Source organism: Arvicanthis niloticus, chromosome 10 (genome assembly GCF_011762505.2).
Source record: "Arvicanthis niloticus isolate mArvNil1 chromosome 10, mArvNil1.pat.X, whole genome shotgun sequence".
Classification (NCBI taxonomy): Eukaryota; Metazoa; Chordata; class Mammalia; order Rodentia; family Muridae; genus Arvicanthis; species Arvicanthis niloticus.
Window position 1 is genome coordinate 22,924,039 of NC_047667.1, and position 6,000 is coordinate 22,930,038.

Here is a 6,000-nt window from a genome sequence, read left to right on the forward strand (position 1 = left end):
TAATTTGTTACTTAAATTAATTCTTTGTAATGAAATTATTACTCATTAGTCAGTGTTTCTGTTGTAGTCAGATTTAGGGTTTTTTAAAATCTGATTTAATTGTTGAAATATGTAAGTATTTTAATCAAAACTGTCTGAAAAGGCATAACCAAAGCAGTCTCACTCCCATCCTCTCACCTCGTCTGCCTCCTATAGAAAACCATTTTATTATTTCTGGTTTATTATTTGGGTGTGTATGCACATATGCACAGGCTCACAGAGACACAGAGACACACACACACCTTTCTCTTTTTTGAGACAAGGTTTTCCTATGTACCCCAGGCTGGCCTCTAATTCACAGCACTCCTGCCTTAAGCTTGCAAGAGCTGGGACTATAGGCGGTACACCAACATACCCAGCTTCCACTACGTTCTTACGAATGGACAGAAAGATGGTTTCCGATGGTTTCTATTACAAATGTACCTCAACTCACCTTACACACACATCTTCCCTCACTTGTGGACATGCATCTGTGGGATAAGATTCGGGCTCCCCTGTGAATGTGTATGTAGCCTGTTGGATATTGCCAGCATCCCCTGGAGGAGCTATACGCTTTGCACTCCTGACACACAAAATCTACTAACTAGCTAGACCTCACAGTGAGTGTCTTAAGCTGCGTACTGTGAACCCAGCCAGAGTCCTGGACCTGTCCCTTGGGTGATGGCAGGAAGGCAGGAAGAGGGTGGCTTCACGGATGCCATTCCAGGTCATTTTCCCAAACTGTGTATGAAACTTTCCCAAATTTGTCTGTGAAACTTGGTAAGCCAGGAAAAAAGGACGGAGGCTGACACTTCAGCTTGAGAGAAGGCAGCATGTGAGTGAGCCGGAGGTGGGAGGGAGGGAGGGAGGGAGGAGCCCAGGTCATCCCCCTTTCTCTCAGTTCTCCTCCCACCCTGCTCCACACTGACCAACTACACTTCTCTGAGCAGAAGCCATTGGCTCTAAGTAGGTCCATTGCTGTTTGTACATGTGCAAAGGAAATAAGTCAGTGGAACAAGGGCAGCTCGTGGTAGGAAAAGAGGAGACAAAGAGATGCTGAAAGAGGAAACAGGGAATAAGACATTCCACAGGGCTCTCCTGGACTCTAACCCCAGGGCATGCTCACTTGCATGCCCTACAGAAGAGGGGAAATGATTTAGTCATTATGGAAAAACATCATGCAGGTTTCTCAAAACAGTGAAAATAGAACTGGAGCTGAGCATCTGCATGCAAGAGGCCCTAGGTTCGACTCCCAGCACCACACAAACAGGACGAAAATGGAACTATAAGATCCAGCAATCCCACTCCTAGGTATGCATGTGAAGGAAATGAAATCAACACATAGACATCTGCCCAGCTCTGTCCATTGCAGCCTTATTCAAAACAGGGAAGAGAACAAAGCAACCCAAAGTCCATCAGCTGATGGACTGGCAAAGTAAATGCAGCCCTTATATACCATAGTGTTCAGCCAAGAAGGAATGGCAACCTGTCATTTGCAACAACACAGAAGGAACTGGAGGCCCCCAACCCCCACCCCGTGTTAAGCAAAACCAGCCAGGCACAGCATGGCGAGACAGATACAGATGACCTCATGTGGAATCTGGAAAAGCTGATTTTACAGAGTTGAGATGGAATGGTGGTTGCCAGGCTGCGGGGGGGGGGGGGGGGGGGATGGATACAGGATGATGGACACCTCCTAGCTGGAGTTGGGGAGGAGTAAATATGTTATGTTCTGCTGTTCTATTCGAATGATATGACTGGAGAGAATGATAGCGTGCTGTTCACTTCAAACAACCTGCAAGAAATCACCTCTGAAAAATTTTTTTAACTGCAAGGAAATGATAAATAGTCTAGATTTGAATAGAACGTTATATAGTAAATACACATATCAAATCATGGTATCTATAAATATGTTCCGTTCTGTGTCAATTTAAAACGGTGAGTGTATCATCTATTTTCGAGAGGGAAAAAAAAAAGTGGAGAAATGCTGTTAGCCCAGTAAGAACGAACCTAGAGGGTGCCTGCCCCACCCCATTCTCTTCACCCCTACTTCCCTCTTGGCAAGGGGGATGAAAGGAGCAGGCAATGGACTGGGTGGGCAGCATCTCTGGGAGGCACTTGCAGATGGCCTGACAGATACCCTTCTAGGAAAGGGCAGGCTCAGGGTGGGGCCGTCACCTGTAAGATAGCATCAAGTATGCTTCCTAGGCACCCCAAATAAACAAACCCCTTAACTCCTTTCAGAGTTTGGTAGATCTTGGGGGGAGGAGGGGCTGGTCCTGAGGCTCAAAACACTGAATAAGGAGCAAAGGACCATGAGTACTGAGAGGAGTCAATTTAATAGTCTCAGCTGGCAGTCTGAGTTGCTGATAGGAGTGGCTGGGGCAGTGCTAGCAGGGCAGCCTCGGTCCCCCTTCCTCTCCCAGATCTTATAGAAACCGAGAGTGCAATGTAAGTAAGGGTAGGTCCCTGCTATCCCTGCTCAGGGACCTCACTCTTCTCAGCCTTGGTAGATTCTGACTCTTCTAGTTGGAAGGAGGGAGGCTGACTTAGTACCCTCCTTCTGACTCTCTTCTGACATCAAAGACCATAGCTTGTGACAAGTCTGACTCAGCCACTCCCTCCCACTGTCTCTGTGGTGAGCAGGGTTCCCTAAGCAAGGAGAAGCTGTAGAACAGAGGGCAAACCAGAGGCCCCTTCCTGTACCTCCTCATGCACTTGATTCCCCAGCATTAATACTCCACCCCTCGGGACTAGCAAGATGGAACCTGTAGATAAGGTCTCCTCCCTCAAAGCCTCTTCTGATCCCAGTGTGGGTCCTAGACCCACATGGTACAAGAAGAGAACACATTGTCCTCTGACCTCCAGATGCACCCCCCCACACACACACACACAGATGTTTTTTTAAGAAATTAAGCTGCCCTTTTCTTCTCACAGGTTTTGACTGAGTGCCTCTGAATGTCTCATCACTGTGCTAGCAGCTGGGGATGTGAGGGGTGAGGTGAACTAAGCTCCTTGGACTTGACCTTGGATCCAGGGACACAGAGATGGAAAATGGAAGGGGAAGCGAATGAGGCACCGGCAGGGACTGGAAGGCCAGAAGCCTCTGCTCCTTCTAAGCCCTTTCTCCTGAGTACTCAGACAGGGCAGAACCAGCCAGGAGGGTGGAGCCGGGCTGCTGACAGGCTGACAACAGGGCGGTCACAGAGGCAGCTAGAGGGGAGGGGGCCCAGACTCTGCTGCAATATTTCCAGGCCCTCCGGGTCGCACAGCTGGGAGAGGTGGGGGCACAGCTGGGCTGAAAAGCAGACGCCACAGACAACCAAAAAGGCAGGACTCAAGGCCACTAGAGCAGGCGCCCTAGTGCGCTCTAAGCAGGCACCTCAGGCAGCTCTCCTTGTCTACCAGTGTCTGCCCCCAGGATTCCCTCCTCCCCTTCCTATAGAATAAGGACTGCATTTCTTCCTGGGGTCAAAATACAGGTAGGGCAGAGTGGCAGAAAGGCAGTCTGAGCCATCACCAAACACTCCAAATGAAGGCTTACTCTTGGAGCTTTCTTGGTTATTTTTAAAACTTTCCTAGCCTCTGTCTCTTTCCCAGGGTCTCAGCAAGGCTTTTGCTTGTAACCCAGATAGGTATCTAGCTTAGCTGGCCTGCCCAATTCATAGGGTCCTCTTCTGAAATTCCCCTCTCCCCTAGGCCCCTTCCCATGTTGATCCCAGCCTGGAACAACCCTGGTCTTCTCCCTTCCAGATAGGGAGGACCCAAAGCAAGGGGGCTACAGGAAAGGGTCTCTAGTTACGCAGAGCTAGGAATGGGGGGAGCTCATGTGGGTGGAGGAGCAGGTGGATCTGAAGACTCCCTGCCAGACATCCAAACTGGAGGAGGAGATAGATGGTCTGCAGAATGGGGATTTGTTTTCCCTCCCTCTCAGCTTCCCCTCTCGGTATCACAGTGACTGCCTGATTCTCCATCTGACAGGGAACCCACCCAATGCTGGAATGGGGTCTGGAGGGGTGAATCCTGCAGGAGTGTCCAGAAAGGAGGTGGTTCTAGCCAGGGAGTGCTTGTCTCTGCTCCCAGGATTTATGTATGCAGGAGGGGCAGGGGTGGGGGTGTCCTTCCATTTCTCTCACCAAGCTGGAAAGAATCAAGTAGGCACTCTTTCTGAGGTGGTCCAGAGTGCAGAGCTCAACTCATCTCCTGGAAAGATGTCAAGTGGCCCCCAGGTCCAAGACAGAGCGAGAGGAAAGGGTAGCAGGCAATCCCAGCCTCAGTGGTGACCTCTTAAGCGATCTGTTCACGGACCATCTCAAGGGCCAGAGGCTGAAGCCAGCTGGTCCCACAGCCTGGGGCTTGAAACTGAAAACTTTCAAGTCTCTTCTCCTGCATTCCCTATAGACTCGGAGATGTGTGGGGCGGTGCCCTCAGAGACACTCATACAGTTGGTTCTGGACGCTTACACTCACTCAAACAACAGCAGTGCGAGGGAACTCCCAGCTTTTTCCACAGCTAATTATAGACGTCAAAGTCTGAGGATGTTTTGTAAGCCGCAGAGAGAAACTGCTGAGGTTTCTATGCAAAGCCAAAGAAATTTAATTTGTGTACTCCTAGTTCCCACCCTCCAACTTCTCCTAGCCCATCTTTACCTATGGCCCCAGTGTGCTCCCTCCCTGGTCCTAAGGCCTTCCTTCCCGCTGAAGATTTATTTGGATCTATTCCCCCCACCCCCCACCCGCCCCAGTCTCTCTTTGGGGCTTTCGAGAAAGGGAACAGACGCGGAAAATATTTTTTTTCCGCAACAGTTTTCCATTCTGCGGCTGGTTCCCAAGACAAGGGGAAGGGGGAGGGCAGAAATAGGGAGGGGGGAGGTCGGCTGGAATACTTGTTTCCAGAGCTTAATTTTGGTACGAAATAGCCAGTCCCTCCATCCTCCCCCCCCCCCAATCCCACGATCCAGAGGAAAATGCAAAGAAATCACTTGTTTGATTATGTGATTCTTTCAGAACCCAGGGTAGAAATATAGTGTTGAAGAAATCATTCTTTCTTCTTCCACACACACCTCTCCTATTCCGACATCCCTCCCCTCCTAGAAATTGCTAGCATGAGGAAATTCGGGATCTTTGAGAAGCCATTGAGAGGACAGAAAGAAACAAAGTTTGCAAACCCCGAGTCAATTCATTCTCTGCAAGCCTACCTCTCTTTCTAGCAAAGATCCAGGTGTCTCCGAGCGGGACCGTCCCTGCGCGTTTCCATGGACCGAGTAGGGTGGGGTGACCACCCACCGCTCTCCCCGGTGTAGCAAACCACCTAGTGATGCTGTCTTCGCGCTCTGGCCTTTCAGCTACAGCTAGGGGGAGTGGGCTGAGTCTTCTTCCCCAACCCTTCCACGCGGAAGGACCTTCCCTGAAGAAAATGGGTGCAGGGAGCTGGGCGGGTGTCTGATTTCGCTGTCTTCGGAGGGATGGACCCCCAAGAAGTTCGTGCCCCCACCCCACCCCCAGCCTAGGACGGTTTCAACAGCAGAGCTGTCTTAAGAAAATGCTTGTCATGGCAACAGCTCTAGCCAACTCTGGCCAGACTGGGGCTCCCCAGCTCTCCCCCAGCAGAGCGGGAGGAGAAAGGGGCGGAGCGCGGGCCAGCGGGGGTGGGGCTTGGCGAGAGGCCAGAGCATTGCTCAGCTCTTAAGGTGGCCCAAGTACAAGGCGCGGCGGGATGCTACTTGGTCAGGTCTTAAGGCGGAATGGGGAAGGCTAGGGGGAATCCTCTATCTTCTTGGCTTTCCTCCTGCGCTGTTTCTTACTTGTTGACAGGAGCAGAGCAGGAGTGTGTGTGTGGGTGGAGGTGGGAGTGGATGTGGGCAGCGGTCTTCAACCGTTGCTGTGTGGAAGGGAAATAGAAGAAGTGCCTGCAAGCCTTTCAGCTTCCTGCAGCTCCTCCAGACTTCTCAGTCTTTTACTGAATTAGACCCAGGACCCAGAA

General features: G+C 50.8%; 1 protein-coding gene across 3 annotated transcripts in view; it reads right to left on the bottom strand.

Moving 5' to 3' along the window:
* Nucleotides 1-5,600, bottom strand: part of Atp2b4 (ATPase plasma membrane Ca2+ transporting 4) — a 95,590-nt gene extending 89,990 nt beyond the window's left edge. For all 3 annotated transcript variants that reach the window (XM_034513005.2, XM_076941200.1, XM_076941199.1), the window contains exon 1: nt 5,216-5,600. The gene's annotated coding sequence lies outside the window, so the exon portion shown is untranslated. The remainder of the gene's footprint in view (nt 1-5,215) is intronic.
* Nucleotides 5,601-6,000: the final 400 nt, after the last annotated feature.